This window comes from Dendropsophus ebraccatus, chromosome 8, assembly GCF_027789765.1.
Source record: "Dendropsophus ebraccatus isolate aDenEbr1 chromosome 8, aDenEbr1.pat, whole genome shotgun sequence".
Lineage (NCBI taxonomy): Eukaryota > Metazoa > Chordata > Amphibia > Anura > Hylidae > Dendropsophus > Dendropsophus ebraccatus.
Genome location: NC_091461.1, coordinates 74,811,333 through 74,830,956, shown reverse-complemented (window position 1 = coordinate 74,830,956; position 19,624 = coordinate 74,811,333). Strand labels below are relative to the sequence as shown.

Sequence of the window (19,624 nt, the reverse complement as noted above, 5' to 3'; positions counted from 1 at the left end):
AAAGACTATCAGATAAAAGTAAGATGCTATGGATGCTATGGACCACACGGGGAGTGTTGGAAAAGAGGGGACATGATCAAACTGCTGGTGGTAAGCAGCAAAACACAGACCTGTTGCTGTTACAATTTCCAACCGGGTCTCATGGTGGTCTAAAGAAATATATCACAGCGCATCGACTTTGAGGCAATGAATTGCTGAACTCTAAGAATTTGATGCCGCCTATTAGGAAAACATGTCTAAACTACAAATCCTAATGCCACTATAAATCAATAAAAAGAAATAGGTTACAAAGGCAACTTTTGGATTTGCATGGATTAGGCACACATATTCACATATGTCTTCAAAGTTCAATGGGGAACGTCATTACTACCAAGATTTCTTAGTCAATGTCATATATATTTTCAATTACAGCCTGCTCCATTTACCAGTGATAAGAAAAAGATGTTTATCATCAATCTTCTGACAGATGAGGCGCTTACATGGGCCTCTACTTATGTGGAAAAGAACTGTGATATTGTTAATGACCTAAATATCTTTATTACTGCCATGAATCAGATTTTTGACAGTCCAAATCATTGTGCCATAGCTGAAAATACATTGCACATCTACAACAAGGTAGACATTTTGTTGGGGATTGCCCAGCAGAATTTCATTGCTGGATAGATAATACTACGTGGGATGAATCTGGCAGCCCAGGACAGTCAGTTTCCACATAATGAAAGAAGAAACCAAAGATTGCAGGTATTTGGGAATAACACTACCATCTCTTTAGTCACCCACCACTGACCACTGAACACAAAGCAAAAGGATGAAACTACATCGAAACCTATACAGATTGATGCCATCCCTTAAATTCATACTGCAGGGAAAAAAAGCATATTAAAAGTGTGCCTCTATTGTGGGGACAGAAGTCATTAGGCAATTAACTGAAAAGAACAATAGTTGACCTCAGGAAGATAAACCAAACCACTGCAGAGACACCATCACATGTTTCTTAATGTCAGTGTATCTAGGAACACTGCCCCCTGGGAAATCAAATATGCGGAAAAAAATACTGCGGATATACCATCACGTGTTTCTCAATGTAAGAGAGCTAGCCAGACTTTCTACTGGGAAGGAACAACCAAGCCAAGATGAGTCTCCAGTCAAGTAAACCACCTTCCAACAAGCCACAGTCAAAAATGGCAGGACTTGGGAAATACCCAAGCAAGGTATCCATTGCATATTGGACAATTAACTGCCCTAAAAAAATCCAACAAAACATAGCCTTTATCAGTGCTAAAACTGTAAGCAAGCCTCATTTTGCTGAACAGACTGCTTTGTGGCCCATGCTATCTGCAAATTAAGATAAGTTAAGATACTATTTATTCATTGTCATCATGTTTTGCTATTCCCATATAGATCAAAATTGCAAATCATAAGGTGCAATGTCTGCCATGTTGGATTCTAGGGCGGTAGAAAACTATTGTAGGAATTCATTAATTTTCTATCTGGGCTTGCTTTTTAGAGCTATGGAGTACGAGTACATTATGGGTCTATAAGTCCCAGGCTGTCATGATGTACTCGTACATCATAGGTCCTGAAGGGGTTCAATTTTCATGCTGCTAGGCTAAAACCAGATTTCCATCAAAGGCACCCTGAAAAAAATTGCTCTTATGATTTCCAAAAGGAACTACTGTCAGAATTCTAACTCAAAGATCCCTGGGCTCCAAGCAGTAGCTTTTCTTACTGAGCTTCTGAGATTGCTGAACATCCCCAGTTCGGATTTACTTCCTACATAAGCCCAGCCTTTCCACCTCCTCTATGCTAAATTATTATGGTCACTACTTTGAATAAACTCTTCACTACTGTCCTCCCATACTGCTACCAAATACCTGTGTACCAACCTCTGGGCTCAATTATTATCATGTAAGTCTCCACCATATTAGTGATACCTATGTACAGATTTCTAGTTGAACTCTGGCCATGCTTGCCTCCACCATTTTGCTAGAACCTTTGTACTGACTGGTTCTTATTACAGACTACTGCTTGTTTCTTGTACACTTCCTGTAGCCACAGTTTTTATTGCTATTAGTCTTCAATCTGCTATGGTTCCCAAAATCATAGTATTGAGGCACTATGCAGCTTGCACCATGTACCAGCCGCATTCAGCAGTAGCTTTTAGGCAGGGAGAAGGGCGCCAACTAGTCATCTAGGTGGGGAGCCACCTGTGACCAGTCACCGCTGTATACCTGTCAGTGCACTCTGCAGGGATGATTCCTCTCAATCCTCCTCGAACTATTCTCGCACTCTGAGAGACAATTTGTCTTTTTTTTTTTTTTTTTTAATTAAATTCTATTTTTATTAGATATTTTACATTTTATACAATACAAACATATAGAGACAACTAACATTCAGAAGACAGAGGAAACAATGCCCATAGTTCAGTCCTACATACAAATTAGTGCATTGTTAACTCGAAGGCTCCATAAGATTGTTTTTTTTTAAAAGGCAAAACATGAATTTAACCTCAAACATTGTGTGTTTAACGAACAGCAATAACCAAAATAAAATAAAGAAGAAAAGGGGTGGGGAGACAAGACAACAGAACATGGATACATAAGGGAAGGGAAATAGAACAGCGGGTCGTACCCTCTACGGCTGCCCGGCCCGTGGAACCCTGACATGAGCTGACTCTCTTTCCGCCCAGTATATGTCCCATAGAGACCAGACCTGTTTAACCCCTTAACGACCGCGGGCGTAAGTGTACGCCTCCAAAACCCGTGCCTTAACGCAAACGGGCGTACATTTACGCCCGCGGTTTCCCCGATCGCTGCGTGTACACACGCAGCGATCGGGGAAAATGGCCTGCTATAATGTATAGCAGGCCATCCCTGCTTGTCGGCACGGGGGGTGATTAACCCCTCCCGTGCTGACGATCGCCGCTATTAGCTGATCAATTCAGATCAGCATATGGCGGCGATCTGCAGCTTTCCGGGTCACCGGTGACCCGATGGCCCGGAAAGCAATGGCGGTCGGTGCTGTCCGAGGACGACACCGACCGCCATTACTGTTAAAAGTAACGGTGGCCACGGTGCCACGTCCCGATCGCCGGGACCGGCCGGCCGCTCCTGGCGATATAAGTACCCCATGAAAGGGTTAAATACCTGCTGTGGACACCTGTGGTAGCTGAGGTGTCCAGAGCAGGTATTGACCCATACTCACCGGATCCAGCGTCCCGATCGCGTCTTCCGGGTTCCGAACGCGACTTCCGAGTTCCGAACGCGTCATCGTCTTCGTCGGCGTCTTCGTCTTTTTCCGGCGGTCCCCATCGGTAATCATCGGCTCCAGCGTCGACAAACTTCGGCTTTTTCCAGAATTGGCGTTCTACTGCCCCCTAGCGGCTGATAAGTGTATATAATACACATATCAGTAGCTATAGGGTTGAAGAAAGATTTTTTTTTTTTTTTCCCAATTTTTTTTTTCCATTTTCCGCACCCTATCGCCGCTGAGTGCTGATCAGCATCGCACGTAAGTGCGCCGCTGATCAGCAACTCCTCCTTTTTGGCGTAGTGTTTTTTTCCTATATCCTACAGCCAAGGTCTGCTTATAAGTGCCGCACATAAGTGCGGCATTTATCAGCAACTCCTTTCTTGGCGTAGTTTTTTTTTTAATACTTAATGTTAAAAAAACATGTAAAAAACACCATTACACTACACGGAATAAAGTTTTACACTACACCACTACATACCCCATATACCAATCCCCGTATAAAGATGGCCCCCAGGGTGTTTTCGGTGTCGGACGCATACGCTATTATTGCCTCCGACACCGAAACAGCCAGTGAGGATGAATGGGGGGTCCTTTGTTCCTCTATTCATCCTCATCCTCATCATCCAATGACGTATCTGGGGGTAGCGTAGCGTACGCTGCCCCCCAGACACGTCTTTTCCGCCAGTACCGTCCCAATAAGAGATCACGGTATGGCATGAAATTCTACAAACTGTGTGAGCGTACCTCAGGGTACACTTACAGATTTAGGGTACGTGCACACTGCGGAATGGCGAAGGATAACCCTTTGTGCATTCCGCAGCTGGCACCCGCCGGCGGACTGATGCAGGCGCGCGTCTCCACCCGTGTCATAGACTCCATGTTATGCTTGGGCGGATTCCATCGTCCGTCCAAAGAATGAATACATTTGACGGAGAGCGGAATCCGCCCGTGCATAGAATGGAGTCTATGACACGGACGGAGATGCGCGCCCGCATCAGTCTGCCGGTGGGTGCCAGGTGCGGAATGCACAAAGGGTTATCCTTCGCCATTCCGCAGTGTGCATGTGCACTTAGAGTGTATGAAGGAAGGGACACCCAAATCCAGCCCCCAGATGCCCCCTCCCCGCCCCATCCTCGGAGTTAGTGGGGAGATCGTTCGGGAACTGATCTTCCCACTGCTGGATAAAGGATACCACCCGTACGGGGATAACATTTATACCAGCACCCCCTCTTCCGGTCCCTCGCTGCCCTGTAGCTTGCGGCATGATCCGAACATATCAGAAGTAGTAATAGCGCCCTAATATTTAGCAGCCATGGAGCGGCCCCAGCGCTTCTGGATATGAGGGACCCCGTATCGCACCAGGACAACATTTTCCAGGTGACGTCCCCCACACTGGAAAACAGGAGACCCCAGAAGAAGTGCAGAGTGTGGCGTAACAGGGGGATCAGGAAGGACACCATTTACCAGTGTGACACCTGTCCTGATCACCCCGGCCTCTGCATACTGGATCGCTTCAAGGCGCACCACACGTCACTGGGGTTCTACATTATCTAAATTCTTTCCCTTATTCCTATTTCAGGGGTCACGTTGATCCAGGGATTATTCTGATCACCATTATGGTGTCGGGAAGGAATTTTTTCCCTGTGATGAGGCTACTGTCGTCTGCCTTACGAGGGTTTTTTGCCTTCCTCTGGATCAACACAGGTTGAGTTTGATGGACACCTGTCATTTTCAACCTTATAAACTAATAATTGCCCTAATACCCCCAAATAAATTAGAATTGTCCCTTTTTCCCCAGCTAAATAGGTATGGCCGCCATTCCCATTAGAGGATGCCATGATGCAATTACAAAGCCTCTGTGCGGCCAGGACAGTAGAAACCCCCGACAAGTGACCCCATTCTGGAAACTACACCCCATAAGGAATCTAACAAGGGGGGCAGCGGGGATATGGCCCCCTGGTGACGGCCACATTTGGGACGTGAAAATGAAAAGAATTGTATTTTTTATTTTCACGGCACATGTTCTACATATGTGCCTGTTACCAGTGGGGTGCATATGCTCACTGCACCCCTTGTTAGATTCCTTATGGGGTGTAGTTTCCAGAATGGGGTCACTTGTGGGGGGTTTCTACTGTCCTGGCAGCACAGGAGCTTTGTAATTGCGACATGGCCTCTATCCTCCATTCCAGCCTCTAAATGGCGCTCTGTCCCTTTGGTGGCTTGCCCTGTGCCCATATGGCACATTATGTCCACATGTGGGGTATTTTCGTACTCAGGGGAAATTACCCTACACGCTTTGCGTTTATTTTCTTTTTTAACCCCTTGTGGAAATGGAAAAAAATCAAGGCTAGACCAACATTTGGTGTAATTTGTTTTAAATTTTTACTCTAAATCATTAATCTTGTCTTGATTTTTTCATTTTCACAAGGGGCTAAAAAATAAAAAAAACACAAAATTTGTAGAGCAATTTCCCCTGAATACCCCACATGTGGACATAAAGCGCCATGCGGGTGCAGGGTAAGCCTCCAAAGGGAAGGAGCGCCATTTGGTTTTTTGAGGCTGGATTTGGCTGGAATGAATTTCGAGGGGCCATGTTGCATTTAAAAGGCCCCTGTGTTGCCAAGACAGTTGAAACCCCCCACAAGTGACCCCATTATGGAAACTACACCCCTCAGGGAATGCAACAAGGGTGTAGTGAGCATATGGACCCCACTGTGACGGGCACAAATATGGAACAATGTGGCGTGAAAATGAAATATTACATTTTTTACACTATAATGTTGGTCTAGCCTTGAATTTATCATTTTCACAAGGGGTTAAAAGAGAAGAAAACATGCAAAATGTTTAGAGCAATTTCCCCCGAGTCCGTAAATACCCCACATGTGGACATAAAGCGCCATGTGGGTGCAGGGCAAGCCTCCGAAGGGAAGGAGCGCCATTTGGATTTTGGAGGTTGGATTTGGCTAGAATGGATGATGAAAGCCATGTCGCATTTATAGAGCCCTTGTGCTGCCAAGACAGTGGAAACCCCCCACAAGTGACCCCATTCTGGAAACTACACCCCTCAAGGAATCTAACAAGGGGTGCAATGAGGATATGGACCCCTTGATGACGGGCACATTTGTGCCGTGAAAGTGAAAAAATGAAATTTTTCACTTTCACGTCACATTGTTCCACATTTGTGCCCGTCACCAGTGGGGTCCATATGCTCACTGCACCCCTTGTTAGATTCCTTGAGGGGTGTAGTTTCCAGAATGGGGTCACTTGTGGGGGGTTTCCAGTGTTTTGGCAGCACGAGGGCTCTGTAAATGCGACGTGGCCCTTGAAATCCATTCCAGTGAAATCCAGCTTCCAAAAGCCAATTGGCGCTCCTTCCCTTTGGAGGCTCGTCCTGCACCCGCTTGGCACTTTATGTCCACATGTGGTGTATTTACGTACTCGGGAGAAACTGCGCTACATGTTTTGTGTTTTTTTTTTCCTTTTATCCCTTTGTGAAAATGAAAAATTGAAGTCTAGAACAACGTTTTAGTGTAAAAAATACTTTTGTCTTTTTTCACGCCATATTGTTGGGAAAATCTGTGAAGCACCTGTGGGGTCCAGATGCTCACCGCACCCCTTGTTACATTCCTTGAGGGGTGTATTTTTCTGAATGGTGTCCCTTTAGTGGTGTTTTTTAGGTTTTGGCACCCCAGAGCCTCTGCCAAGCTAAAGTGATACAGTCAGAAATGACCAAATATAACGGAGCCATTGAAATGCACTAGGCGCTCCCTTATATCTGAGGCTTGTGGTTGCGTCAAATAGCGCAATAGGGTCACATATGGGGTATTTCTATAAACTGCAGAAACGGGGCAATAAATATTGGGGTGCATTTCTCTGGTAATAAGTTTATAATTATGAAAAATATTGGATAACAATAAAATCTCTGCACAGAAAATTAAAATTTTCAAATTTCTTACACACTTAGCTTTTATTTCTGTGACTCCCCTAAAGGGTTAAAAAACTTTCTGGATCTGCTTTTGCAGAGTTTGGGGGGTGCAGTTTCTGAAATGGGGTGCTTTGTGGGGCTTTCTAACATATAGGCCCCTCAAATACACTTTAAACCTGAACAGGTCCCTAAAAATATCTGATTTTGAAATTTTACTGAAAATTTGGAAATTTGCTGCTAATGTTTTACGCTTACTATTGTCTAAAAAAAAATGAAATGTAGTTTAATAAATGCCGCCAACATAAAGTAGACATGTTGCTAATGCTATTTAATATATAATTTATGTGGCATAACTATTTTCTGTATAAGCGTTTTCACGTTATTTTGGTTTTTTTCATAAAGATTCGTTATAAGTATCGACTCCAATTTACAAGAAATGTGAAGTACAATATGTCACGAGAAAACAATCTCAGAATCAGCCGGATAGGTAAAAGCATCCCGAAGTTATTAATGAATAAAGTGACAGAGGTCATATTCATAAAATTTGCTCCGGTCCTTAAGGCCATTTTAGGCCCGGTCCTTAAGGGGTTAAGATAGTCTAACCTGTTGTTGAGCATAGCAGTCAACTGTTCCATACTCCAAACGTCTAGAATACGAGAATACAGGTCATTCCTGGTGGGTACTACTATTCTCTTCCAGAATTGGGCCACCAAGCATCTTGCTGCCGTGAGGATAGACAATTTGTCTTAAGTCCTACACGACATCAAGCAACTGTGTGTGTTAGAATATCCATTTGAGCTCTTTGTGAAATTTTCGGATGGGAAAGGTTCTTTTCCTATCTATTATTCAGAGTTAGTTTCATATGTAAAATCTCCATGTCCTCTACCGTGTTTCCCCAAAAATAAGACAGTGCCATATATAAATTTTTACTCCAAAACAGGGGACATTTACTAACAAGTCTAATGTGTGTGACTATTCTAATGAGGATTGGTGTACATTTTGGTCCAATATTTTGTGACTGATTTATTAAAATGTAGCACTGCCATAGTGAATGTATCTAAGTAAAAAGTCACAAGAAAAGGCGCAAAAATGCAAAAATTGTGCAAGTATATTTACCTGGTACTGACCAGAAATAGGCTTGCACCTGTTTGTGGGACTTTTTAAAAAGTCACAAATGATAAATTGGGCGTTAATACCGGATTATTGGAACATTTGGGTGAGTACTCAAAACAGGCAGATTAAAAAAAGGTTGCATCCAAAAAAATATTCATTTGTCGAATACTGGTTCATAAATAGGACTTAAATGAGTGAAAAATCCAATTATTCACCTAAAAATAGGCGCAAAGTCCTTAATAAATTTCCCTCTATGTCTTATTTTCGGGGTATGTCTTATTTCTCACTCCCCAGCTGGGTGAAGAGAAAAGCGAAATCCCCCTGGACCTTGCATCCCCCTTGGTTCTTGCGGCGGTGGGTCCTTGCGGCAGCGGCGCTGTGCGTCGGGACGTGTGACGGTGGCATAGTGCATCGGGGCATGTGGCATTAGGGGCCATGGACCAAGCTGCCTGTGGCGACGGCAGTAAAGCTCCACAAGGGGATTAGTGGAGTTGTAAGTGGCGGTAGACAGCCTTACTTTTGGAGGGGTGGCCTAATTTAGTGTGTGTGTGGGGGGGGGGGGGGGTGGCGGCTATACTAGGGTAGAATAGTAGGGGTGTTTTATTTTAGGAGGGAAATAGCCCATAAACTGTTGTGAATGGGATCAGTAGTTTGAGTGCTTATTGTTTCAAAGGGAGTCAGGGAACTATGAAGGGCCTCTCCAGGTGAAGAGATGTAGGAAAACACTGAAGTTGTCTGTATCAGAACCTTGCTGCTGTAGATTGATCTGAGAATTATTTTTTATGAGAACCTGCAAGAACCTGTTTCAGACAAAACTTTGATTAAAAATAATAGCAAATGTATAGCGCTTTACATCCTATAGGAAATTGAGGATTATTTATGATGGAATGTGATATTACAGGCAGCCTCGTGACAAGGTAAGTTATTAATTAACCTGTTCCTAACCCTTACTGAGGAAGCATTTGTCCTTTGTCAAGGTGTTAAATCTCTAAATCTTTACAGACTCTTCAGTAAATAGCTGTGTGGCACTAAGATAATGTTTGCACCCACACTAGGAACACAGATTCACATCTCTGACCCTCACACACATTCCTGGGCTTGCTGTGAGGAAAAATGATATATGAAAGAAAATTCCATCATAATTAATATTTAGTGATCCAACTCGGTATTAAAGGGATTGTCCAGTGAAAATCTTTCTCTTTCAAATCAACTGGTGTCAGGAAGTTATATAGATTTGTAATTTACTTCTATTAAAAAATCTCAAGTCTTCCTATACTTATTAGCTGCTGTATGTCTTGCAGGAAATGTTGTTTTATTTTCAGTCTGACACAGTTCTCTTTGCTCACATCTCTGGCCGAGAAACTAACTGTCTCGGTTTTCTATGAATCCCCATAGAAAACCTCTCCTTCTCTAGAGAGTTCCTGTCTCTGACAGAGATATCAGCAGAGTACTGTGTCAGACTGAAAATAAAACAACATTTCCTGCATGACATACAGCAGCTGATAAGTATGGGAAGACTTAAGATTTTTTAATAGAATTAAATTACAAATCTATATAACTTTCTGACACCAGTTGATTTGAAAGAAAAAGATTTTCGCTGGATAACCCTTTAACCCTTAGACAACAAAGGACGTACCAGTACGCCCTGGAAGTCTGAGCTATGAAGCGCGCTCCGGAGCGCGTTTCATAGGAGGTGGGGGCCGGCTGCAGTAAGCAGCCGGCACCTCACCGTTAATGACAGGCTGCAGCATGTCATTAACTCCTTAAACGCCGCAATCTTTTAAGTGTTATGGTGCGTTTACACAGAAAGATTATCTGACAGATTATCTGCCAAAGATTTGAAGCCAAAGCCAGAAGTGAATTTGAAAAGAGGAGAAATCTCAGGCTTTCCTTTATGTTCTGATCTCTGTTGATAGTCTGTTCCTGGTTTTGGCTTCAAATGTTTGGCAGATAATCTGTCAGATAATCTTTCTGTGTTAAAGCACCATAAGTGACAGGGGGAGTCTCCTGTCACTTACCGATCGGGACCCCCGCAGTGACTGTGGAGGTCTCGATCGTTAAAACGGACTGCCGTAGGTCTCTTACCTTCCTCCGTGCGCTCCGATTGGCGATCTGCTCACTGAGCCTGCACAGGCAGGCTCAACCAGCAGATCGCCTATCACATTGATCAATGCTACTTTGTTGTTCAATGCAACTTTGTTGTTTCTTAAGGTGCACATACCCTTTAAAAATCACGACAGACAGCCCTTTAGGGTATCTATGCGTACCTCATTCAAACACATATAACATCTGCCAGCTACATTAATAAAAGCCTTATCAAGCAGACCAATATCAATGAGCCCTTACACTTGGCTGTAACACACAAAAAAGCTACCTTTATATGGTTAAGAATAAAAAAGGTGTCTGCAAGATGTAGCAGCAGGCATGTGGTTGATGAGTAGATGACTGCTTGCAGTTGCGATTCTGACATGCTTATTTATACACCATCACCCGTGAAATAGACAGATGTTTTAATTTTTATGCAAATACCTTCTAGAGGGAATGAATGAAATAAACTAATTCCAAATGCCAGTGGGCCTACACAATTGCTCAATAAAGTAGGACAAAATTTGCACTTCAAATATAGAATGTCACATACAGCATAAGCAGATCTTACATTCAAACCAAAAAGAGATATTTTTTTTCAACTTCAAATTGATCTCTCATTGCCTTGTATTATCTGTCCTCTCTAATTTACTGTACCACTGTCCCCTCTAATGTACTGTACCACTGTCCTCCTAAACCATTGTTTTCCAACCAGTGGCTCCTCAGCTGTTTCTAAACTACAACCTCCATTATGTTAGCAGGACATGATGGGAGTTCTAGTCTTGTAGCGACTGGAGGGTCACATGTTGGAGAACACTATACTAAATAAACCTCCCCCCTAGATTATTGTTTCCCTACTAGTGGCAAAACTACAACTCCCATTGTACCCTGGTGGCAGGACATGATGAGAGTTTTAGTTTGGTAAGAGCTGAGGAGCCACTGTTAGGAAGCAATCATTTAGGGGTACAGTTTATTTAGTAAAGTGTTTTCCAACATGTGACCCTCCTGCTGTTCCTAAACTACAATCCCCACTATCTCCTGCCAGAAGGGCATGATGGGAGTTGTAGTTTTGCACAGGCACAGTTGTCACAGGTTTGAGAACAGTACTAAATAAACTCTACCTAATTGATTGCTTCCTAACCAGTGACTCCTTAGCTGTTACCAAACTACAACTCTCATGTCCTGCCACGAGGGTACAATGGGAGTTAGCGCCGCTGAGTTCTAATGAGGGTGCATCCACATCACAACTCCCCACTGCACATAATGGAGCGTGCGGCCGGAGCCATGCGCTCCATTGGCTTTCTGCAGCCGCTATTCATTGAATAGCGGCCGCAGAAAACGGATATGTCAGTTTTCTACGGCGCTGCTAGGGATCCGGGCCGGAGTGTATACTATGTGTATACACTCCGGCCGGGATTCCTCAGAAGGCAGTACTACATAAGTTCTGTAGAAATCACGGCCATTGTTACAACGGCCATGATTACTACGGAACTTATGTAGTGTGAACATAGCCTTAAACACTAAGTTTTACTTATCTCTTCTTACATCACATTACATACACCCAGGGACACACACACATCCCATGCACCCAGGACACAGACACATCCCATGCACCCAGGACACAGACACATCCCATGCACCCAGGACACACACACATCCCATGCACCCAGGACACACACACATCCCATGCACCCAGGACACACACACATCCCATGCACCCAGGACACACACACATCCCATGCACCCAGGACACACACACATCCCATGCACCCAGGACACACACATCCCATGCACCCAGGACACAGACACATCCCATGCACCCAGGACACACACACACACATCCCATGCACCCAGGACACAGACACATCCCATGCACCCAGGACACAGACACATCCCATGCACCCAGGACACAGACACATCCCATGCACCCAGGACACACACACATCCCATGCACCCAGGACACACACACATCCCATGCACCCAGGACACACACACATCCCATGCACCCAGGACACACACACATCCCATTCACCCAGGACACACACACATCCCATTCACCCAGGACACACACATCCCATGCACCCAGGACACACACACATCCCATGCACCCAGGACACACACATCCCATGCACCCAGGACACAGACACATCCCATGCACCCAGGACACACACACCCCATGCACCCAGGACACACAGCACTTACTGTAATTGCAGGGAAGCTCTGAGGGGGCCATGTGGTGCAGCTCTCTGATCTTCTCCTCACAGTCGGAATCTGAGCCCCTCCTCTTCTTCTGTCCCGACATCCAAGAGCAGGAAGTAGCCGGAGGAGGTAGTGAGGGAGCGGAGGAGGGGCCCAGGCTGTGAGGAGGGGGCCCTGTCTGTGTTTCTTCTGCCCTGGTATAGAGTGAGAAGACACACAGACAGGAAGCTGCAGTGTCTGCCCGGAGAGCAGCGGCTGCTACTTCCGGCCAGCCTTAAAGTGGCAGAGCGGCCTAATTAACATCCGGCCTCTGCGGCCCTTAAGTGCACTGGGGGGGACCGGCCCGGGGGCCCCCAGCCTTGGTGGGCCCGGGAGCGACCGCCCCCTTTGCCCCCCTCTAATTTCGCTACTGACTACCAGGTTATTTAAAAAAAAAAATATAATACATATGTAAAAATTATAGTGATTTCAAGGTACATAAATTAGAGACAACAATATCCGCACCGAGATCATAAATATATGTCACTGCACAGTGAGTAGTCAATGGAAAGGGTTACTGTAATGTCACAGTACCATAATGACTGCAGTTTATCACAATACAGAGACACAAGTAATGTCTTAAAACAGGAAAAGCATAATGACATCACAGTATTTGACCCTGACAATGGGTTTGCTATGGTAAAGCAGTACCCAGAACCCCAGCCTGGCAAATAAGCTTTATGCAAAATCTCCAAAGAATGTTTAACCCCTTAAGGACAGAGCTTGAAATGGCCTTAATGACAGAGACAAATTTTATGAATGTGACCTGTGTCACTTTATTCATTAATAACTTCGGGATGCTTTTACCTATCCGGCTGATTCTGAGATTGTTTTCTCGTGACATATTGTACTTCACATTTCTGGTAAATTGGAGTCGATACTCATAATGAATCTTTATGAAAAAAACCCAAATAATGTGAAAAAATGTGAAGAACTGCATTTTTCCAACTTTGAAACTTTTTTGCGTATACAGAAATTGGCTATACCACATAAATTATATATTAAATAGCATTAGCAACATGTCTACTTTATGTTGGCGGCATTTTTTAAACGATTTTTCATTTTTTTAGACGATAGGAAGCTTAAAACATTAGCAGCAAATTTCCAAATTTTCAGTAAAATTTCAAAATCAGATATTTTTAGGGACCTGTTCAGGTTTAAAGTGTATTTGAGGGGCCTGTATGTTAGAAAGCCCCACAAAGCACCCCATTTCAGAAACTACACCCCCCACACTCTGCAAAAGCATATCCAGAAAGTGTTTTAACCCTTTAGGGGAGTCACAGAAATAAAAGCTAAGTGTGTAAGAAATTTGAAAATTTTAATTTTCTGTGCAGAGATTTTATTGTAATCCAATATTTTTCATAATTATAAACCTATTACCAGAGAAATGCACCCCTATAATTATTGCCCCGTTTCTGCTGTTTATAGAAATACCCCATATGTGGCCCTATTGCGCTATTTGACGCAACCACAAGCCTCAGATACAAAGGAGCGCCTAGTGAATTTCAATGCCTCCGTTATATTTGGTCATTTCTGACTGTACCACTTCAGGTTGGCAGAGGCTCTGGGGTGCCAAAACCTAAAAAACACCCCTAAAGGGACACCATTTAGAAAACTACACCCCTCAAGGAATGTAACAAGGGGTGCAGTGAGCATTTGGACCCCACAGGTGCTTCACAGATTTTCCGAACAATATGGCGTGAAAAAAGAAAAAAAATTTTTTAACACTAAAATGTTGTTCTAGCCTTCAATTTTTCATTTTCTTAAAGGGATAAGAGGGAAAAAAAGACACAAAATGTGTAGCGCAGTTTCTCCCGAGTACGGAAATACCCCACATGTGGCGATAAAGTGCCAAGGGGGCGCAGGACGAGCCTCCAAAGGGAAGGAGCGCCAATTGGCTTTTGGAAGCTGAATTTCACTGGAAAGGATTTCAAGGGCCATGTCGCATTTACAGAGCCCTCGTGCTGCCAAGACACTGGAAACCCCCCACAAGTGACCCCATTCTGGAAACTACACCCCTCAAGGAATCTAACAAGGGGCACAGTGAGCATATGGACCCCACTGGTGACGGGCACAAATGTGGAACAATGTGACGTAAAAGTAAAAAATTTAATTTTTTCACTTTCATGGCACAAATGTGCCCGTCATCAAGGGGTCCATATCCTCACTGCACCCCTTGTTAGATTCCCTGAGGGGTGCAGTTTCCAGAATGGGGTCACTTGTGGGGGGTTTCCAGTGTTTTGGCAGCACGAGGGCTCTGTAAATGCGACATGGCTTTCATCATCCATTCTAGCCAAATCCAACCTCCAAAATCCAAATGGCGCTCCTTCCCTTCGGAGGCTTGCCCTGCGCCCACATGGCGCGTTATGTCCACATGTGGGATATTTACAGACTCGGGGGAAATTGCTCTACACATATTGTGTGTTTTTTTCTCTTTTAACCCCTTGTGAAAATGATAAATTCAAGGCTAAACCAACATTATAGTGTAAAAAATGTAATATTTCATTTTCACGCCACATTGTTCCATATTTGTGCCAGTCACCAGTGGGGTCCATATGCTCACTACACCCCTTGTTACATTCCCTGAGGGGTGCAGTTTCCATAATGGGGTCACTTGTGGGGGGTTTCAACTGTCTTGGCAACACAGAGGCCTTTTAAATGCAACATGGCCCCTCGAAATCCATTCCATTCAAATCCAGCCTTCAAAAACGAAATGGCGCTCCTTCCCTTCGGAGGCTTACCCTGCACCCGCATGGCGCTTTATGTCCACATGTGGGGTATTTCCGTACTCAGGGGAAATTGCTCTACACATTTATTGTTTTTTTTAATCTTTTAGCCCCTTGTGAAAATGAAAAAATCATGACAAGATTAATGATTTAGAGTAAAAACTTTACAAAAATTACACTAAATGTTGGTCTAGCCTTGATTTTTTCCATTTCCACAAGGGGTTAAAAAAGAAAATGAACACAAAACGTGTAGGGTAGTTTCCCCTGAGTACGAAAATACCCCACATGTGGGCATAATGTGCCATATGGGCACAGGGCAAGCCACCAAAGGGACAGAGCGCCATTTAGAGGCTGGAATGGAGGATGGAGGCCATGTCGCAATTACAAAGCTCCTGTGCTGCCAGGACAGTAAAAACCCCCCACAAGTGACCCCATTCTGGAAACTACACCCCATAAGGAATCTAACAAGGGGTGCAGTGAGGATATGGACCCCACTGGTGACAGTCACTTACGTAGAACATATGCCGAGAAAATAAAAAATACCATTTTTTTTCATTTTCACGTCCCAAATGTGGCCGTCACCAGGGGGCCATATCCCCGCTGCCCCCCTTGTTAGATTCCTTATGGGGTGTAGTTTCCAGAATGGGGTCACTTGTGGGGGGTTTCTACTGTCCTGGCCGCACAGAGGCTTTGTAATTGCATCATGGCATCCTCTAATGGGAATGGCGGCCATACCTATTTAGCTGGGGAAAAGGGACAATTCTAATTTATTTGGGGGTATTAGGCCAATTATTAGTTTATAAGGTTGGAAATGACAGGTGTCCATCAAATTCAACCTGTGTTGATCCAGAGGAAGGCAAAAAACCCTCGTGAGGCAGACGACAGTAGCCTCATCACAGGAGAAAAATTCCTTCCCGACTCCATAATGGCGATCAGAATAATCCCTGGATCAACGTGACCCCTGAAATAGGAATAAGGGACAGAATTTAGATAATGTAGAACCCCAGTGACGTGTGGTGCACCTTGGAGCGATCCTGTATGCAGAGGCCGGGGGGATCAGGACAGGTGTCACACTGGAAAATGGTGTCCTTCCTGATCCCCCTGTTACGCCACACTCTGCACTTCTTCTGGGGTCTCCCGTTCTCCAGTGTGGGGGACGTCACCTGGAAAATTTTGTCCTGGTGCGATACGGGGTCCTTCATATCCAGAAGCGCTGGGGCCGCTATATGGCCACTAAATATTAGGGCGCTATTACTACTTCTGATATGTTCGGATCATGCCGCAAGCTACAGTAGCTCGGGCAGCGAGGGACCAGAAGAGGGGGTGCTGGTATAAAAGTTATCCCCGTACAGGTGGTGACCTTTATCCAGCAGTGGGAAGATCAGTTCCCGGATGATCTTCCCACTTGTTCCGAGGATGGGGGGGGGGAGGGGGCATCTGGGGCTGGATTCGGGTGTCCCTTCCTACATACACTCTAAGGGTACGTGCACACTGCGGAATCGCGACAGATAACCCTTCGTGCATTCCGCAGTTGGCACCCGCCGGCGGACTGATGCAGGCGCACGTCTCCGTCCGTGTCATAGACTCCATTCTATGCACGGGCAGATTCCGCTCTCCGTCCAACGTATTCATTCTTTGGATGGACGACGGAATCCGCCTGTGCATAACATGGAGTCTATGACACGGGTAGAGACATGCGCCCGCATCAGTCCGCCGGCGGGTGCCAGCTGCGAAATGCACAAAGGGTTATCCTTCGCCATTCCGCAGTGTGCACGTACCCTAAATCTGTAAGAGTACCCTGAGGTACGCTCACAGAGTTTGGAGAATTTCACGCCATACCATGATCTCTTATTGGGACGGTACTGGCGGAAAAGACGTGTCTGGGAGGCAGTGTACGCTACGCTACCCCCCAGACATGTCATTGGAGGATGAGGATGAATGGAGGAAAGAAGGATCCCCCCCATTCATCCTCACTGGCTGTTTCGGTGTCGGAGGCAATAATAACGTATCCCTCTGATGCCGAAAACACCCTGGGGGCCATCTTTATACGGGGATTGGTATATGGGGTATGTAGTGGTGTAGTGTCAAACTTTATTCAATGTAGTGTGGTGTAATGTAGTGTTTTTTACGTGTTTTTTTTTACAGTAAGTATAAAAAAAAAACCTACGCCAACAAAGGAGTTGCTGATAAATGCCGCACTTATGTGCGGCACTTATCAGCAGACCGTGGCAGTAGAATATAGAAAAAAACCACCCTACGCCAAAAAGGAGGAGTTGCTGATTAGCAGCGCACTTTCGTGCGATGCTGATCAACACTCAGCGGCGATAGGGTACGGAAAATAGAAAAAAAAAAATTGGGAAAAAAAAAAAAAAATTTTTTCTACATTCTGAACATCCCTATAGTGGCTGATACGTGTATTACACATATCAGCCGCTAGAGGGCAGCAGAGCGCAAATTCCGGAAAATGACGAGGCTGGAGCCGAAAATAGCCGAGAGAAGACGACGGGGATCGCCGGAAAGACCCGAAGACCGAACGGAAAGATGGAGGACGCCGCGAACCCGGAAGACGCCGATCAGGAGCCCGGGACAGGTGAGTAATGTACAAATACCTGCTCTGGACCCCTCCGCTACCTAGCTGAGGGGTCCAGGGCAGGTATTTACTATTTTCTGGGACTCTGATCGCCGTGCCACCGGCCCGATCGCCGTGAACGGCCGGGCGGCCGTTCACGGCGATCGGGCCGGTGGCACGGCGATCACCATTACTTTTTACAGTAATGGCGGTCGGTGCCGTCCTCGGACAGCACCGACCGCCATTTTTTTCCGGGTCATCGGGTCGCCGATGACCCGGAAAGGTTCCGATCGCCGCTATTGGCTGATCTGAATTGATCAGCCTATAGCGGCGATCGTAAGCATGGGGGGTGTTAACCACCCCCCGTGCCGAGAAGCTAAGATGGCCTGCTATGATTTATAGCAGGCCATCTTCCCCGACCGCTGTGTGTGAACACGCAGCGATCGGGGAAACATCGGGCGTAAATTTACGCCCTGATGCGCCAAGTACCAGGGTGCGAGGGCGTAAGTTTACGCCCGATGTCGTTAAGGGGTTAAAAAAAAGCAAGAGAAAGTTGATGAGCCCCTCTCCTGGTTGACCACTGCAGTAAGTGCATGAAAAAAATACTAATAATATTACCAATCAATGTGGCTGAAGAAGAATGGCTGGGGTCTGCAGAGCTCCATGTGTTCCATCCCCTCTGGACTTCCTCAAAGGACGTCCACAGTGGACGGAACACATGGAGCTCTACATTCACAATTCATAATTTGATTTCGCACATCATTTTTGTATAAAAATTTTCTTATTAACAATTACAGCGCAGCTTTCTAGTTATCCATTATCAACAACGTCTATGGTTTGAATCAGCACAGCCATTAAATCCCACCAGCTTTATTTTTCATGTTAATATCTGGAATATGGAGTAGATTTACTTGCAAAAAAAAAAAAAGGTCATAATTAGCAAACTTGTTTTTCATAAAACACTAGGAAGTATAATTAATGTACAAATAATACTGATCCCCAGAGGGTAATGTTCATTTTCTAGATAAATAAAGTTTGGGTAGTTGCTGAGTTAGCTTAAACTTATATAAACTATCACTAAAATACCTGGAAAATACTTTCAAAGTAAATACATGATAACATGTGACATACCTAGGAGCCAGGACTTCAGCTGCAATGAGTCATAATAAGTCCCACATCCACTGATCGTAGGATAAAAAATATAATCTGGACTGTTTTCTGCCTGTTCTGTTTATTTCAGAATATACACAGGGAAATTGTGAAAGGTAGTTAACGACCTGTCATATATTAACTAAAAGAGTGTCAGTAAATACACCGATCAGCTATAAAACGAACACCGTTAACAAATGACTGGAATAACCATACTTATATTGTGACAATGAGTGAGATAACAGGCTCAGAGCATCTCCAAAATGGCAGGTCTTCTGGGGGGGTCCTGGTATGACATGGTAAATATCCACCAAAAGTGTTCAAAAGAAGGATGAATAGCCAGTGAACCAGCAATGGTAGCCAAAGCTCACTAATGCATGTAGGGAGACAGTGTGTAGCCCATCTGGTCTGACCCCCAAGAAGAGGTAACCCCAACTGCTGAAAAAGGTAATGCTGGCAATGGTTAAAGGGGTTATCCAGCGCTACAAAAACATGGCCACTTTTTTCCAGAGACAGCCCCACTCTTGTCACCAGCTTGGGCGGGGTTTTGCTGCTCAGTTCCATTGA

At 44.8% G+C, this 19,624-nt stretch overlaps 1 protein-coding gene across 1 annotated transcript in view; it reads right to left on the bottom strand.

The window, feature by feature from the left end:
• Window positions 1-19,128, bottom strand: part of OGDHL (oxoglutarate dehydrogenase L) — a 102,549-nt gene extending 83,421 nt beyond the window's left edge. Inside the window, exon 1 of the mRNA XM_069980683.1 lies at window positions 19,040-19,128. The gene's annotated coding sequence lies outside the window, so the exon portion shown is untranslated. The remainder of the gene's footprint in view (window positions 1-19,039) is intronic.
• Window positions 19,129-19,624: the final 496 nt, after the last annotated feature.